Consider the following 18754-nt stretch of genomic DNA (forward strand, 5'->3'; position numbering starts at 1 on the left):
GGATTTTAAATTTTTTTTTTTTTTTTTTTTTTTTTTTTTTTTTTTTTTGCCGTATGTGGGCCTCTCACTGTTGTGGCCGCTCCCATTGTGGAGCACAGGCTCCGGACGCACAGGCTCAGCGGCCGTGGCTCACGGGCCCAGCCGCTCCGCAGCATGTGGGATCTTCCCGGACCGGGGCACGAACCCGTGTCCCCTGCATCAGCAGGCGGACTCTCAACCACTGCGCCACCAGGGAAGCCCCAGAACATGAGTTCTTTATGGAGTTTTGCTACTAAGGTGTGTCCCGTGTATGCAGACCAAGGTGGCCCCAGCGCCTAGTCAGACCTGGTACCAACCACATGGGTGCTAACGAGGAACTTACAGAATGAGTAGAAAAAAGTCAGGGAAGTGAGAACAAATCTACTAATGGTTTCAATCAGACACATTATTTAATGTGCTCAGGTAAGCAGAGTCTAACTTTGGTCCAATGTGTTCCCTTTACTGCAGGGGCTCATCAAGGGTGTAAAGGGGCTCCACCCTGCCCCCTAGAGGTTGGCACTGCCTTGGAGGAGATGCACATTTCAGATGGCCAACGGCAATGGCCTGAGCGTGGAGCCCACCCTGCCCCCCAACTCTGTCTGGCCAGGTCTAAGGGTGCAGTGTGCAGCCACAGAATAATACAAACTGGCTTTAAAAAGTTGAAGACTTTCTCATCCCTGGGGAAGAGGTGTCATGGTGACACAGGGAAGAAACAGGGGCACACTCATGCGGGGAGAGAGCCCAGGTCAAGGAAGCGATCTGGGGCTGAAAAAGTTTTGGAAATCCACTCCCCACCCCAGGGCAATCTTTGGGGCCACCCTTTAGTCACTACACCTGTTGATCCCTCTGGGGACCGGGGCGGCCACAGACGCAGCTCCCACCCTCGGAGGTGAGCGAGAGAAGCCCCGCGCGACGCCTTCCACACCAGCAGACCCCACTACTTAAACTGCATTGATAATTAGATTTCAAGCCCCAAACAGGATTAACTGTGAAACGAGGCTTCATTTCAATGTTGTGTCCATGCCGAGAGGTGCCTGGCCAGGCCGTCAGAACCCACAGGCTCACGTCTTTGCATTTGACTGATCTGACCAGAAGGACAGGAGGTGTAGGCTGGTCAGGTGCTCCAAGAAGTGTGGTCTCAGGGTGCTCAGGGGTGTTTCTTGCCTTTTTCAGACGTGTCTCTCTGATTCTGTGAAGGCTCGCCAGAAACATACACAGTCCCCACCCTCCAGGCATCTCAGGACCACTCAGAAGGGCTCAGGGTCACAGATGAAGAGAAAGCAGCACAAAGGAGCAGAGAGCCAGCGCGATAGCATCATCCAGACCCCACCCTGCAGGGGTCTTCCCTGCGCACCATGCAGTTCACGCAGAGACAAGACAAAGCCCCCGGTGGCCAGCACCTGCGCCCTGGGCCTCGGACACCAAAGAGGTGGCGCTGTAATCAGCCACAGAGCACGTGTGTTCACTATAATTCATTCTCCTGGGAGACTGAGCACTTCTGTGACCTCTGTTCACCTCTTCTGGGAGAAGAGGGTAAAGCCCCCTGCTTCACAAAAAGCAGCCTGTCTGAAGGCACAAGCTGTTCACCACAAGGGCCATGAGAGTTCGAGAAAGTTCGAGAAGCCTCATTAAGAATGTCACACCCCAGGAAAAAATCAACTGTCCTGACCACCATCTGGAGAGAAACACGGAAAGTTCACATGTGCACTTTTTGAACTTGGAACAGGTTATGTACAATGTTATTCGACCTCTAAGATAAGGCTGACTCTTCAGGAAGCATCTGCTGAATGAACCCAGTGAACACAAAGGATTAAAAACCCTTCTTTTCTGCTCTGTGGACAGTAAAGGAAACCCCGAGGGGAGTAAAAGGTCAGCAGGTAGGCAACAGAAAGGAAGAGGTGGAGAAATGAAATGCGAAAGGGAGAGGGAGGCAAGATGGACATGGACAGAGCCACAGCCTTCACACCAGCACTGCGGGCCCCAATCCCCCAGCCCTGTCAGCCACTTGGTCTGCGGTTCCCCTCTGTTAGGGGGTAAATTCAAACAGCACCATGTTAAAGCCCTAACATCCGGGACCTCAGAATGCGACTGTGCTTGAAGACAGGATCTTTAAAGATGTAATTAAGGTAAAATGAGGTCTTCACAGGGACCCTGTTCCCATATATGACGGCGTCCTTATAAGAAGAGGACACAGAAACACATCATGTGAGGACACAGGGAGAAGACGGCCATCCACACACCCAGGATAGAGAACTCAGAAGAAACCAGCCCTGCCCACACCTGGAGTTTGGACTTCTGGCCTCCATGATTGTGAGCCAGAATGTGGTATTTGTTATGGCGGCTGAGCTGACTGATACACTCTCCAGTAGGAGCAAAGGCTCCCCCGCAGGCGCCTTTGCTGGAAGACCATTCCAGCCTCAGTTCTCTAACTACCATCTCAGACCCCCAACAGCAACATAAGAATCCAGCCCCTGGCCGGCTGGGTTGAGAGAGAAGGTCCATCCCCAGAGCGGCCACCTCAGGAAGCAGTGAAGCAGGAGGGGCCAGCACCTGCCCTAGACCTTCATGATGTATGTGCCCCCAGTTGCAGTGCTAAAAGTAGGAAGACCCCCAAACACAGGGTTGGAAAACAGTCTGAGTACGGCCCTCCACCCCGGTTCTGTTCTGGCCCAGCTCTAAAACTACCAGCTGCCAACTCTTGAGGGCTCATCTCAGAATAACCTGGGAGCAGACCACCACCCACTCCAGCAAGGAGGCTGGAATGAGTGAGCAGCACGGCAGGCGGCACAGAGCGGGGTCTGCAGGACCCGGACCCACCCCCTCGAGATCTCCCACCCACACCCACCTCAGCTCAAAGATGGGAAAGGGGGGAAGCCACAGAGCAGGTGGAGGCTCCCTTCAGAAACCTGGAAAGGAAGCGCCTAGTGAGATGCCTCTGCCTGCATTTATTGATGCAATAAGATGCACTTACTGATGCAATAAGATGCATTTACCGATCTCCCCTTAATCAACAGTGAACAGACCTGTCCCCTGCAAAGAAACCAAACAGAGCTTACCTGTCGGGGTTTTCTGGGGCTCTGGGTGTCTGGTGGCCGCCTGGCTGGACCGAGAGGACCCAAGTGAGAAGCGGCGGCCGGTCACAGTCACGGGGTCATCGCCCCCCGCAGCCCCCTCCGCGGGCTCAGCATGGTGCCCAACTCCAAAGCTGAAAGGCAAAGAGGCCGTCACTGAACGCGCTGAACTTGCACAAATGTGAACTGTATGCCCTGCGCCCAGGAATACAAGTTTTAAAAAAGGCCTCCAGAAGTTGTTTTTTTCAAGAAGACCGTCTAAAAGACAGACTCTTTTTGAAAGAAGTCCACAAGAGGCAGGTTTCTAGATGCCCTGTCAACTGACTGCAGGGACAAATGCCCACAGACACCAGAAGAGCCACGCGAAGCCACTGGTCCCAGGTCACTGCCCTCGAGCTTCCCCTCCCACCCCCCCCTTACCCCCCGAAGCAGGCGGGTAAGGAACAGGCAGGCCTCCACCCACTTGCAAGGCCAAGTTTACCTGTCAGGCAAGCTTGGGGCCCAGATCACAGCCCACGTCCTTCCCAGGTCCTCCCAGGCTGCAGCCCTCACACCACCCCACAGGGACCATCCTCATCTCAGACCAGGTTCCGGCCCACGGTTCTGGAAGGCTCTGCACGTGGCCCCTGCATGTTCCAAGGGAGGGAGTTCGAACCCTGTCTATATCCTTCAATCCAAGGATCCAACTGCTATTTCTGGGGGCCGGGGCAGTGTTCTAGGGGTGGAGGAGACGGTGGGGACCAAGGTGAAAGCTCGCCCTGCTGCAGGGGAGTGTCTGCTCACCTAGGCACCGCCACAGGGCAGAGGGGAGACAGCCCGCCACCCGGAGGATTTTAGCGCACGGCCCTGGAACACCGCTGAGCCTCCCCAAGTCCAAATGAAACGCACTCACTCGAGGACTTAACAGGGAGATCGGCACAAAGCAAACGCTCCGTGGACGGGAGTCCTGAGCACCGTTGTGCCTGTTTATCTGAGATGGTCACTGCTTGTGACATGGTGTCCTTGTGTGGAGAACACATCACTCAGGGAAGTTAAACTAACTTACCCTGATCATTCAACAAGTGGAAGCAAAACCTGCCCTGCCTCCGACCTGACATGGAAGACGTCACGGGTCCAGAAAGTAGAAAACCACTGCAGAAGGTCCTGCTGCGCACAGCGGCTAAGAATCAGGCGTGGGAGCCAGACAGCCTGGGCCGCCTCCTGACCTCACCCCATCTCAGCAGGTGACCTGTGGGTGGATCACCAACTCCCTAAGCCTCAGGGTCCCCGGCTACAAAATCCACACCAAGATAGTATCTCCCTCCAGGGCTTTTATGAGGATGAAGTGAGGGCATGCACCTAAAGACTTAGGATCCAACACACGGTAAATGTGAGACAAATGCTAGTTACTGTGACTAGGACATGTCACACAAGTCTCCCACTGTCAGGTGCTGAACATGTCAGCTACCTGCAAGCTGTAAAGACTGCTGATGTTTAGAGGTGATGCTGACCTTTTAGGATCAAAAGGGGAGACACCCGACACAAGATTATTTGCTCAAAGCTGAATATCACCTGTACAAGCAAAGGCATTGAAGGAAAGGTCCTCTAAGAATCTGTAAGTCTGGAAAGTGTTATAATGTTTATGTTGAGTGGAACACCTCTAAATTCAAGTGGCTAAGTTGACCACAAGTTTTACAAAAAAAAAAAAAAGGCGCATGGTCACACAGGCGTGAGGGTCTTTGAACGACAACGAGCTGGTGTGTCTGGCAAGGTTACCAGGTCACATTATGACAGTGTATCATATATGCCTGTCATCACCTCTAACCATCTCATTCTGAGAGGTATCCCTCATCACCAGAGAACTAACCTTTGCCTGGAGGCCCATCCAAATACCCCAGGACCACCTCCAAATGCACCTTTCAGGCTTACGCCTTCCAACTGACAACATACGTTTGGGAGATTTACTTTTTATAATGGGCAAAATAAGTTAATCCACAATTAAAGAAAAATGACATATAGTCGCCTGTCAAGCTGCTCACCACTTCAACCATTTTTGTCTATTTTTAAGAAAGTGGATGTTGCACTTTACAGGAGACAAAAAAAAAGACAACATGATTCTTGAACCTGATGAACTGAAAAGAGTTACTAAGATATAGCACCTCATCAGGAACAAACCTCTAGGGGCTGTTTCCATGGCCCCATCCGGCACCCACAGCTGCGACCTCCACCTCCCACACCCCCCGCCAAGCACAGCCCCAAAGGCGTCCTGCGGGGACCTGGCTGGCTGCACCCACACCCACAGAAGTCATGGAACTCTCTGGGAGCTGATCGCTGATCAGGCAAAACAGCGCTTCTCACGCAGTTTCACAGGCAGACACGACATAAACTTGACATCTTAAAGAATATACAAACTTGGGCAAAAAAGAAATGTCTTAACTTACTTTGAAAATATTTCAGGAACAAAGGACCTCTTGATGTCTGCTGAGTGGCTCTGATATCTTCCAGAAATTCCTGAGTTAATATAAAGTTTTCCTTCTGTCTAGCTTTCTCACACTAAATATTTAGAGTCATAACAATGACTATTTAGACACTCAACAAATCCCAAGTTTCATGATGAGGCTATTTGGCCTGTTTGGAATGAAGTCTGGGGCCTCTCAAAAGGGGACAGAATACCTTTCATCAAAAAACTTAAATTCAGTATTTTACTGATCTCACAGGCCACTCTGTTTTCACAGAGTAAGAAGGCGCTTATGAAGACAAACTGAGAAATACATGAATGAAAGGGAATCGAAGAAAAGGCAAAGTTTTATAAGTAATTATAAAGTTTCAGAACGCTGTTGCCAGACCCTGTGGTCAGCTTAAAGGAGAACCACAGTTAAAGCTGAGGATCTGCACTGGTGCTCGGTGCTGTCAGGTGCACCTAGACGGGACCTGCATCCCAGCGATGCCACAGCTGCTTCCCAGGCACAGATGACAGAACGTTGAGGATGAAGGATGCTGGCAACACAAGGAAGTTAAAACAGAGGGACGTTCCCACCCAAATGCCGACATCATGCTTTCAAACCACAGACACACAGCAAAGGTCTGGCAACAACTCAGCAGTGACACCCTGGCCCCAGCCAGGAAGGCATGTCCCGCGGTAGCCTGTCCACCAGCAGAACCTTGGGCTCCACAGGATGGAGAGCGTGGCCCAGGACGGGGCACTCAGGTCTCAGAAAGAGCTTCCCAACTGGAAGCCACCACGAAAACCGACAAAACTTATCCAAAACATATGAATGGGCCCAGACCCCACCCGGTGCTCAAGTCTAGGGTCAAGCAGAAGCAAGGGGCCTATGAGTCCTCACCATGGGGCTTCCAGGGGACGCCAAGCAAGCCCCAAGATGGGTTATCCAGAGGAAGCCTGTCCAAGGCCACACAGGACGGAAATGCAGCTGGATGAAGGGACTGCCTCCCTGGAAAAGACAGGACACTTCTCCCCAAAACTAGCCCAGAGTCGCAGGGCAGTGAGGGGCAGGACACACACACACACACACACACGCACACGCACGCACACACGCGTGCACACACACACACACATGCACGCACACGCACACGGTAACTGACCAGATGACAGACGGAAAAGACCCGCTCTCCATAGCTGACACATACACATGCAGGCATTAGTTCGGTCCTTCGAACAGCCCTATAACATAAACTAAAGAATATCACCACCCCTCCGTGAGAGAAATAAAAGGTCTGGGTGAATGGAAACATAAGTTCCTAAATGGGAAGATAAGAAGCATCACAAAGGTTTTGATTCTCTTCAAAGTAATTAATTTAAAAATTAAAATTAATTCTGTCAATGAAAGGCAGTATCCATCTGAAGTCATGAAAACTGACAAAATAAAATAAATGGTAAGACTGCCCATTACAGAACATTAAGGGAGAATTACTCCCATCCCAGAGAAAGACACTCTAAAGCACAAGTAATTAAAACAGTGCAGTGCTGGCACAGAAATCCGTGCTAGCATCCATCACAAAGGGCTGGGCTTATGAATATGAGTGTTACAATTCCATTATAGCAGCACATGCTATCCTAACTGGAGACTGAGTCCGAATCACCAAGCTTCCACTACTGGCACACACAGGACCCGTGGCACTGGAATCCCTGGGCTCCCCGTTCCCTGACTCCTCTGACGAGGTCACCCAAGATGAAGGTAACACCGTGATGACTGCAGAGATGGCCATGACCCTTGTCCTACCACCTCATACACATCAGATACCTCACCAAATGCTCTACGACCTCCCATGTCAGAGGTTCCCAAAGATTAGGAGTAAATACATGTGGGACACATAATGAGACACACATAAATGAGTGGCTCTTAACTAAGAGTAACTAAATATTGTCAATTCTTTAAGGCGGAATTATCACCCCATTTGACGGATGGAGAAACCAAGCCCAGGAGACAACGCAGTACCCACCTAGGTCACACGGAAGAGCCGAGATTTATATCCACAGATGTTTGAATCCACCTCACCTGCTTTATTATCTTGTGGATGAAATATCATTTGTGTGATAAGAAAAGAGAATAGACACCTTTTGCACTTATTTGTAAGGCTGCTTTTCATTTTTGTGTCTTTCAATTCCATTGTTTGCAGCACAGTTGTTGGTTTTTTTTTCTTTTAGAGGAAAAAACAGCCAAAAGGAAGAGCCTGAAATTCAAAGCATAGAGGATAACTGGAGGGGGTGGGCGTAGGGGGTGGAGGGGATACCCTGCTTGCAGGTAACTGAGATTTCAGTGATGAGGCATAAAATAAGAAGCCCTTTTAACCAGATAACAGGCACCTCCTGCGGGCAGGTGGCCAACAGAAGGAAGAGGCACCAACACCCTCCCCATTAAATTAGGGCAGGAAGCCCACGGTTACAGTACTAGCCACAACTGTTTGGAGGTTCTAGACAATACAGTGAGATAAGGAACAGAAATGTGGTGTAAATGTTGACTAGAAAAAGATAATAAGCCTGGCATTATTTACAGACAAAATGTTGGACAACTGGCTGGAAAATGTTAGCGCTCACATGAGCATCTAATAAGGTGGCGATCCCAGAGCCCACACGTCCACGGCTCTTCTGGATGACGCTGCAAGACGATGAGAACTTCTAATGGGAGAATAGTGTTATCCACAGATGCAACAGAAGTCACCTACTTAAGAAATATGTACCACCTGGAGAAAGTCATGGTCTGAAAGGATACATGCACCCCAATGCTCACTGCAGTGCTGTTTACAATAGCCAAGACATGGAAGCAACCTAAATGTCCATCAACAGAGAAATGGATAAAGAAGATGTAGTGTATACATACATACACAGTGGAATATTAGTCATAAAAAATAATGAAATAATGCCATTTGCAGCCACATGGATGGACCCAGAGATTAACCTACTAAGTGAAGTAAGTCAGACAGAGAAAGACAAATATCATATGATATCACTTACATGGAATCTTAAAAAAAAAATGATACAAATGAACTTACAAAACAGAAACAGAGAACGAACTTATGGTTATGGGGTCATGGGTGGGGGAAGGATGGGGGGGGATATACTGGGGAGTTTAGGACTGACGTATGCACGCTGCTGTATTTAAAATGGATAACCAACAAAGCCCTACTGTAGAGCACAGGAAACTCTGCTCAATACTCTGTAACAACCTAAATGGGAGAACTTGAAAAAGAATAGGTACATGTATATGTATAACTGAGTCACTTTGCTGTACACCTGAAACTAACACAACATTGTTAATCAACTAGACTCCAATATAAAATAAAAATTTAAAAAAAAGAAAAGAAAAGAAAAAATACATACCAGGCCCTTGGAAAAAAGCAAAAGGTTGAATGAGGAACCTGAGAGACACCTGCAGGAGGACATGAAGGTAGAGATGCACCGCTTTCTGGTGAGGGAAGCCCACTCCCCCGCCAGTGAAGAGCACACCAGGACCGCCCCCCAACCTAATGAACACCCCAGTTGGCCGGGGGCCCTGCCCACTGACCCACAGGCAGCAGCAGACACAGGTCCAGAGCCCAGGAAGGAGTCTGGATGAGGCAAACGACGACATAAGATTGAGATCTAGCATCATTCACACCCAACAAGCCCCGAAGGAGTTCTCACTTGCCATCAATCCCGATGGATCAATGGCAAGCAGGATAAAACCGCCTGAGAGGAAATCTGGAAGAATAATGCTACAAAATCTGGGTGAGGAAGAGCTTTTTTTTTTTTTTTTTTTGCGGTACGCGGGCCTCTCACTGTTGTGGTTTCTCCCGTTGCGGAACACAGGCTCTGGACGCGCAGGCTCAGCGGCCATAGCTCACGGGCGCAGCCGCTCCGCGGCATGTGGGATCTACCTGGACCGGGGCACGAACCCGCGTCCCGTGCATCGGCAGGCGGACTCTCAACCACTGCACCACCAGGGAAGCCCGAGGAAGAGCTTTGAAGCCAGATTCTTCACCAGGAGGCCAGGAAGGAGAAATCAGCTCCTTTACAGCAGAAGACCCTCTGTGCAAAGTCCAAAGACGCGCATAAAGCCTCAGGAGAAACTACTATCAACGCAGGCAGCAATCGGCACTCAGTAAGTCTCTCGTTTATTAAAATAACATAGGATGAGCAGCCCAACGTAAGAGCAGGGAGAGGACAGAAGCAAACAATTCGCCAAATACACATGTGAAACACACTCAGCTTCACAAGCAACCATGGAAACATAAATTATAATAGCAACAAATGAGCCACAAATTTTGATGCATCTGATTGCTGAAAAATTTAAAAACTGGGATGATCCCCGAGAGCTGAGGATGGCCTGGGAGCAGGGGGGCTCTCCTGAGTCGTAGGTGGGGTTCCCTGAACAGGCTCTGGGGGGACAACTGGGCAGCATCCCCTAAACTTCAGTCTTAGGAGCAGGAATCCCACTTCTCATAACTGATCCTCATCCACACGTGTGCGACGGGAGAGCTGGAGACAACCCAGACACACCTGCTCGATACCACCCCCCGCAGCTCCCAGCATCGGCTCCCACCAGGCACGCATGCAGAACCCGGGGTGCCTCCGGCCTTCCTGCCTCTCACACCTCCCGCCCGTGCAGCCCACCAGGCCACTTAATTTTGTCAGAAGCGTCTGAAATCCACCCACTGCCTTCCTACACCAGGCCACCACTCCCATCTCACCTGGACCCGGCTCCCAGCATCCACTGCATCTTCACTCCCTCTCAAGCCAGCAGTGGGCTTCAGACACACCCCACCACCCACCAACAGCCACCAGCCCAGACCCGGGGGCCCTGCGTCCCCTTCAGGCTCCCAGGGAGTGCTCACCCAAGATCCACCCTGCCCACCGGCCTCCCCCAAGTCCTGCCACTTCCCTCCTTGTGGCCCTTGCAGGTTCTGTGTCCTCTCTCAGGGGTGACCCCACCTTTCTTCCTCCTCCCCTTGAAACTGAGTCCCAATAAAACCAAACTCCCCTGCCAAGTTTTTGATTAACCTCTCTATCCAAAATGTTATTCCCTTTCTAGCTGTGCACCTGTTCCCCTCAAGATTGAAGAGTTAACAAAGAAAAGGGGGGACTGAAACCGAGCAGGACCCTTTGGGGACCTCCCGGGTACAAAAGCCCCTCTATGTCCCCGTTCCTTGTTTGTAGAAAAAGGCTTTAGTCTCCTAGGGCTTCCCTGAGTTCCAAAGAGCAGACTCAAGCAGTTACTAATTAGGGAAGGGAGGAGATACAGAAACAAAGGAAAAGCAGTCCAGCGAGAAAAGTAATGACAATAGTTTATCAATAAAACAGAGTCCTAGCTCCTTCTCAAGAGACAAACTTAACAATCTGATGTATATCTTTGAGTTGTTCTGCAGAAACTAAGACCCTCCCTCACACCCCAGGTGGAGGATGGTGATGACATGCTGAGCAAAAGCGTAGACCCCAGACTGGTTGGAACCAGAAGGTTGGTGCTGAAGATTCCTGTCACCGCACCACCAACGAATCAGAAGCTGCAACCCTCACCCCAAATGCTGCCCTTGAAAACCCCTTCCCTGAAAGCCATCTGGGAGTTTGGGTCTTTTGAGTGCGAGCTGCCCATTCTCCTTACTTGGCGCCTGCAATATAAACGCTGTCCTTTCCTTCACCACAACCCACTGTCTGTTGATGGGTTTTGCTGCATGCACTCAGGCGAGTGGGCCTGTGTTCAGTTTGGTAACACCCTCCCCACATCCTCTCCACCCTGTCCCGGCCCCAGGACCCCGCTGGTCCTGCAAACACATCCAGGGGTGCTGGGGCTGCTTTCCTGCTACTGACACTGTGTCTGTGTCCCCACCAAGGAGCCACTCTGCAGCCGGGGACCACATCTGTCCTGGACACTGTAACATCCTCAGCTCTCAGCAAAGGCCAAGGGTTCAAAGCTTTGTTGAGCACATGAAAACACATCCCAGTGGGAGCCTGGTGACAGTCTTCCAGGGCAGGGATTCTCTGGGCTGGTAGGCGAACCCCACAAAGCGAGGGCCTGGCTCGACCCCGGGGAGCAGCCTGCCTCCTCCAAGGCCTCAACTTCTCAACCCTGTGATGAGAATGAAACAGTCCCAAGCTCACTCGAGGACTGAATGATGCAACTCCCACAAGTGCTCCTCACAAGGAAGAGGCGGCACTTGACAAAGGGTGACTAGCAGGTGGATGAGGGAGAGGGCTAAGAGCTAAGGCAGTGCTCATGTCAAAAGGAGGAAAGTAACAAACATGCATGGGCCTGTCCAGGAATTTGACAGAAAAAGACCCAGAAGAACCCTGAACAACTCTGACCGGCAGGAGGCCACCAGGATGAACAGAGAGCGAGAGAAACTCTACTCTGCTGACTCCTGGGTTGGAGTTTTCACAATGAGGAATGCGAATTCCTTATGCAGAATTAACATTTATCTTTCTAGGAAGAACTGTAGTCAAGGTTCAGACCAGTGGTCCTGCCTGCTTCTCCCCGCTCCCTGCCCCGCACCCCGGCTCTCCTAGCGGTCTCCCTCCCTCTGCTCTGGCAGCAGCTTCTCCCGCCCATCCTAGGAATTCCAGAGGATTCCTGCCCTCTCCCTCCAACAATGAGGCCATTAAGTGCTTCCACGGGTCCTTTGTACATGCTGTTTCTAGAAATGCAAAGTATTTGCCTCTATTTTCTTTTCTTTTTCTTTCTTTTGCACTTTCTTTCTTCCCTCGAGAGGTTAAAAAAAAAAAGGGGGTAACAGGAAAGTAAGTGAAAACGCTATAGCTCGTGGAGAAAGCACAGGATTTACTGTTCAGGCAAGCAATGGTTTTACATGAATGAGGCTCGGCCAACAGCTGGTTAGGATTTCTCCCCTCCTCACTGAATAAACTGACAGGAAACAGAGTCAGAGTCAATCTGGTTCGGAAGCTTTATCACCACTCTGCAAACAGCCCGTTATCAACATTCGCCAAGTCACAGGGTGCACCCCAAAGTCCAGCCCCCAGCTTGAGACTTTCTATTTTCAAAGAGAAACATCTTTTCTTCCTCTGGATGGTTCAGTACATGCAGTAAGTCATGACTGTGGGTTCTAGGTTTCCAGCATAAGGTATTACAAGCTGGTCCCTCAGCTCAGAAGTCGAGATCTGAGGAAGGATCACAGACACCTAGGATTTACCCAAAGGAGAAATGCTCGGAAAACGATGACCAGCGGCTCTGAAATGCACTATTACGTGTGGTGGGCAGATCTGGTGGGGCTGAACACTGACCCAGATGTAGGCATATTCAAAACTACCATGTTTAACAATTTCATCTACTGTTATTACTTTTATAAAATCTAACAGCATGAATCCTTAATGACTTCTCATTGTCTCTGTGTGATGAGTCCTCTTCCGTCTCTGCTCAGCCCTGTCAGCAGCTTCCCGCTGGCCAGTCAGCCCTCCCAGTGGCCAGAAAGCAGCGCAGCCCAGCCAGCTCCCAATGCTCCAGCCACAAGGACACCTGAATCCTGAAGGGATGGTACAGGCAGGAATGGGACCCCCAAAAGGCTGTTATTGGTTGCATCGCTGTGTGCCCCCAAATCCACATGTTGAACCCCGAACCTCCAATGTGATGGTGTTAGGAGGTGGGGCCTTTGGGAGTTCACTGGGTGAGATGAGGTCATGAGGGTGGGGTCTCCATAATGGGAATAGGACCCTTGGAGGAAGAGCCCAGATGTAACAGTACAACATGGTTAACATAATCAGCATTGCTCATGTTATATACAAAGTTGACAGAGTAAACCCTAAGAGTTCTCATGATAAGGGAAAAGTACTTTTTTTTCCCTTTTACTTTGTCTCTATATGAGACGATTGGATGTTCATTAAACATACTGTGGTCATTTCACGATGGCCGTCGGCCAGATCATTACGCTCTACACCTTACACATCTAGGGTGCCGCATGTCACTTCCATCCCAGTAAAACTGGAAGGAAGCAAAGAAGAGACCAGAGATCCAGCGTGTACTGTACGTCCACCACGGGAGGAGACGGAAAAGACGGCGTCCGCAAACCAGAAAGAGGCCCTCGCCAGACACTGAATCTGCCAGTGCCTTGATCTAGGCCGTCCAGCCTCCAACGTTGTGGGAGGGGAGTGTGTGTTGTCTAAGCCCCAGTTGTGCGACAGCAGCCCCCCCAGACTAGGCAGGGGACACACCCTGCCCACATCGCCCAGCACAGCTGCTCAGGAGGGACAGGAAGGCTCATCTGCTGCTCCCCAACCCCAAACCCTGGCCAAGGCTACCCCAGGCACCGCCCACGGACGACAGGCTCTCCTCTCCCATGGGGCCCCTCACTCGGGACACTCGGGCCGCACTCGGGCCGCTCTCGGGCGAGCAGAATGTTCTGGTTTGGCACGTGAGCCTCCGGTCTCCTGGGTCCACGTCCACCGGTCCCATGGATGTCACGGTGTGGCAGCCACCACGAGCAGCCCCTCCCGCTGACCCCGCAGCCCTCGGCCACGCCGCAGGCATGGCTCAGGCCCCCAGGAACGGCTCGTGCACGGTTCTATCAAAGTCGTCTCCCAGATCCTACCTACCAGTGAGCTCACCCCGACGGGGCCTGACCACCCTGCTCCAGCCCGGTCATCAGCTCAAGTCATCAACCTGTTCACAATGTAGCCTGCGGCAGGGCTGGAGCCTTGACCAACGGGGGGACCGGGCAGAGCAGACCCTCCTGGCCCTCACTGCACCTTTCCATCCTTGCCCATCCACCCTCTGTGCCCTTGTCATGTACCAGTGACCCGGTTCCATGTGCCTGGGACTGGGGAGACGGCCCCGTGAGCAGCAGGATCCCTGGGGCTCCCGCTCTGTGTGAGGAGGGCCTCAGACACGCACCTGCGGAGTGAGGGTTTACTTGGGTAAAAAAGTGCTGGGTTTTCCAAACTGCAGACACAGCGGCCACATCACACACGCCCAGCCTGCATCCTCTCCTCACCTGGCACTTGCTCCCAGCGACTTAGGAGTGGCTGGGCCAGGACAATGCAGGCACGGGGTGACGCTGGGGCCCTTCTCCTTCACGTAAGTGAAGGAGGCAACCTGCAATAGTATGAAGGGTCCTTAGTACGAAAAGCGAATGTGGGGGGCTGGAAATCCTAGCTCAGGCAGTTAATTCTGTTTTTACCCAGCTGCAGTCATTTGTGTAGAAAGGGTGAAGACTCACACTGCTACCTCGACCCCCAAATAAATCTCAGTTTAGAATCGATTCCCCTGAAGGAAGAGTGTGTTCTTTCTATGCCAGATCTGTCGTTGAAGACGGCGCACCACCCCAAGTCTCTCATCAACCCAGGAGTTCACAGCCGACCGCCGAATGCTTGGTGCCCCCTTCCTTAACCACCTTTTCACATGCTCACCTGGGCCCTGAAATTCGTGACTTTTCTCCTGAATTCTCCTGGATCCAACTCCCCCAACACGTATGGAGTGCGCACTATGTTCTCAACCTTAGCACTGAGAGTTACAGAACCATCAGAACGTGGTCCCTAACCTTGTTTTTAGGGCGATCCATGCAAGATACAGGCGTGTGGCCAAATCACCGTCAAGACCCTGGAACAATAACGTGGGAAGAGAAACAGCTTGCGGCGCGCGTGCCCGATCGTTGCCTTTATCAGCTCTGCAGAAACAGCACTCACGGGCTGAGACACCTTCTAAATGAACTTGTTCTCAGGTATCCAGCAGGGGACCCTCAGCTGCTGATAATCCCCACGGAGACCAGCCCTAAACAAGCGCTAATTTCTTCAGAAATCCTATAGCCATTCACACATCACTGACCAAAGATCAGGTCCCCCCTCCCGTCTGGGAAAGTTTGCCCCTCGGAACAGAGGCAAAGGAAAGGGAAAAGGGGGAGTTTATTCACCAGTGAGATGGCGACTGGGGGCCTGGCGTCCCACAAGCACATCACTCTGAAGCCCACCTCTGCATTCAGGTGAGTGCACCTCAGAATATTTACTGTTCCTCACGTGGACAGAGTCTGAGGGGCGAGGCCGCCTCTCCCACTGCAAAGCTAAGTCAGACCTCAGTTCCAGCATCAAAATTCACACTTTGCACCTCATTCTCCTTCTCCCAGTGAACTATGAAAATAGTCACAAGAGACTAACTTCAAATGGTCTCCTATAAAGATTACTAAATCTTGTTAGAATTCTATTGTCTGCCATGGCTGTGATGCCAAATGCTCAGAAAAGGTCCACACAGGGGGCTTTGTGGGAGGAAAGACAGTATCAAGACTCAAGAAGGAATCTTTCACTGTGACCAGAACCACTTGCGTTAGCGACTGGAACAGGCTTCTGTGCAAATATAGATCCCATGCTCCTCCCGGCCCTGGCCCTCCCCTTCACGCTTCCCAAGCTCACTGGGTGTCGACACCCCAAGGATGTGCTCTGAGGCTCTCACACGTTACCTGGATGCTAAAGGAATAAATGAGTATCTGGTCTCATCCCAGTTCCTGGGGCACAGCCCCTAAAACTCCGGGGATCTCCAGAGTGGTGTCTTTTGTACGCTGATGAGGTGACAGGCAGCTGGGGGCCCCTAAACAGCTTCAGGATCGGATCGGGGCTGGTCACCAAAAGGCTGAGGCATAGTTAGAGGGTTGGAACTTGCAGCCTCATCCTATGGCCTCCAGCGGGGGAGAGGGGCTGGAGACTGAATTAATCTCAGTCTCAATGAACTCAATTAATTCAACGGCCAATGAGTTAATCGTACCTGCCGACTGGAACCTCCGCAAAAGCCCCTCAAGGACAGGGTTCAGGGAGATTCCCAGTTGGTGAACGCTCTGGGGGGATGGGAGCGGTGCACCCCACCCCCATACCTCACCTCATGCATTGCTCCCGTTTGTCTGTTCCCGAGCTGTGTTCCTTACAATCCCTCGGGGTAGTTTCAGGCCCTTTAACCTATGAGATCCGATTCTCCCTCCAGGCAGACGGTGTCAGAGCTGAGCTGAGCTGAGTTGTAGGACACCCAACTGGTGCCCGGACAGTCAGAGAACTGACGTCGGGAGGACAAAACCTGACACTTGGTGTCAGAAGTGTTGTGAGTAAAGACAGCTCAACCCAACAGAGGAAAAACAGGCCCCTTGGCCAAGATTGCCCTGCCCCCCACCCTGCAGGCGCTCAGGCTCTGGCCTGCGGCTCCCACCCTCACCCCGTGGGTTCTGAGGTCTCCAAGCAGCACACTGGGGCCCTTCGCGCCCCCCCCGCAGGCTGCGGGCATCCAGGGCCTTCCGATGCCCCAGCAGGAAGAGGGCAGAAGGAAGAGAACGCCGGTCCCTATGCTTCATCACAGCCCACGCTTTCCACATCCGATAAAAAGCGCCACCTCCTCTGCCTTCCTGGTCTCTGCTGGTGAAACTTCCTTGGCTCCAAAGTGCTCCTGGAGGCACCTGAGACTCTTTAGACTCCCCGCCTGTAACCGTGACCTAGGACAGGGCAGCCCACACCGGGTGACAGGCGGGCAGGATGCGCTCAGCAAATGCAGCTGGACCTGACATCGGAACTGCCCGCACTTCGCAGCCTGGACCGTCGTGCACAGCTTCCCGCCACCCCGCGGAGGCTGACGCCCGCACCCAGTCTCCAGACCCATCTGAGCAGCGCAGGTCACCTCAGCTGACACGTGGCTCCTGGCACCATCATTTCCACTTGGCTTCCATACTTAATTTAACCCCCCAAAGAGCCTGAGAATGCCAGGAGACTGAAGACCCAGGCTCCCCTTTATGAGGCCTCAATAACTCTGGACCTGGAGGCTTCAGGCCTCTCTGAGCTACAGGTGACACAACAGAAACAAGCAACCAGTCAAAGGGACTGCTGGTGCCCCTGCCAGGCACTCCTCCACCTTCTCCAGGGGGCGGGGACCCCAGCATCTTGAGCCCCTGTTCCAAAACCTCCTGCAAGACACCACGATGTGACCTGTCCCTTCCCTCTTGCTCTCTCCCGACTGCATCCCAGAGCTTCCTGGAGGCCACGTGACATGTGACTGATGCAGAGCTGATCCCAGGACCCCCTGCCAGATGGGAAAGGAATTTACAAAATGTAAAATGCTGTCAGTCTCATTAAACTTCTGTTGTTTGAAACATATAGTTATTTTTTCTTAAAGGATGTTGCTTAGGTTTACATATAGTGAGTTTATTATTCTTTTTACAGAACAATATTTTTTAAGTCTCTATCTTCATTTCTAAAATGATAAATAGCAATACACAGGGCCACGTGAACAGAAGCTCTTCGAGGTCTTCTGTCACCTGTAAGAGCGTCAAGCGTTCCTGAAAGCAGCCACCTCGCCCAGGCCGGGCCCTGCCCACAGGGGGACAGCCCCAGCCCCAGTGCTGAGGCCCCCAGCTCTCCTGTCTCTCCCGGGACAAGACCCACAGAGACTTCTTCCTCCCTTCGCATTTTCTTCGCAATGAGACTGAACTTCAGAACTCCGCACCCAGACGTGGCCCGTCAGAGTCGCCAGCAGAGCCCAGGTGGAGGGCACTCTCCTCCAGGCGCACAGGGGGACCCGGCTCGTCCCCTCTGACTGTGGCTGGTCCGTTGCTGATTCTGGCAAGATGCAAGGCTCTGAGTCACTCAGCACATTCTCCCCTCCCCCCTCGCCGCCCCCCCACCCCAAATAAGCCACCAAATGGGCTGCAGCAGAGGGAAATGTCACACGTCCAGTATTTCCAGCTTTCAAGCAGAGTTCTAGAACAGCCGCAGGCCGGGCAGGCCCCCCCCCGCCCTCCCCCGGGGAGCCGGGTGCAGACCCAGAGTGCAGGGCAGCTCCGAAGGCAACAGCGACAGTACACCCCTGTCCCCAACAGCGCTGACCCCGGGGGCGTTTCCTTCCCCTGACGAGGGAGCCCACGGCCCTGGGACCACAGTGTCTCCCCACTCTGGGCTCCCGCGGGAGGATTACCAATCCCGGGGCTGCACCCCGCTTAAGAAGGGGAAAGAGGATCTATTGCTGACCTGAGCACATGAGATTGACTCTTCTAAATAGGGCAAGAGCCTCTGTAATACCTGTTATCTCCAGCCTCAGGAGTCCTACCCTGCACAGACCCAAGAGGACCAGTGCCTGCGTGCACGTCCTCACCTCGGGAAGGCCCCAAGTGACCCTGCCAGGCTTTAAGAAGTCCAGTGAGGGCTTCCCTGGTGGCGCAGTGGTTGAGAGTCCGCCTGCCGATGCAGGAGACGCGGGTTCGTGCCCCGTTTTCGGGGGCTCCCACGA

General features: G+C 52.2%; 1 protein-coding gene across 1 annotated transcript in view; it reads right to left on the reverse strand.

The window, feature by feature from the left end:
- GRB10 (growth factor receptor bound protein 10) overlaps positions 1–3221 on the reverse strand; it is a 167374-nt gene extending 164153 nt beyond the window's left edge. Inside the window, exon 1 of the mRNA XM_007448337.1 lies at positions 3075–3221. The gene's annotated coding sequence lies outside the window, so the exon portion shown is untranslated. The remainder of the gene's footprint in view (positions 1–3074) is intronic.
- Positions 3222–18754: the final 15533 nt, after the last annotated feature.

The sequence above is a fragment of the Lipotes vexillifer genome, unplaced genomic scaffold (assembly GCF_000442215.2).
Source record: "Lipotes vexillifer unplaced genomic scaffold, Lipotes_vexillifer_v1.1 scaffold1258, whole genome shotgun sequence".
Taxonomy (NCBI): Eukaryota; Metazoa; Chordata; class Mammalia; order Artiodactyla; family Lipotidae; genus Lipotes; species Lipotes vexillifer.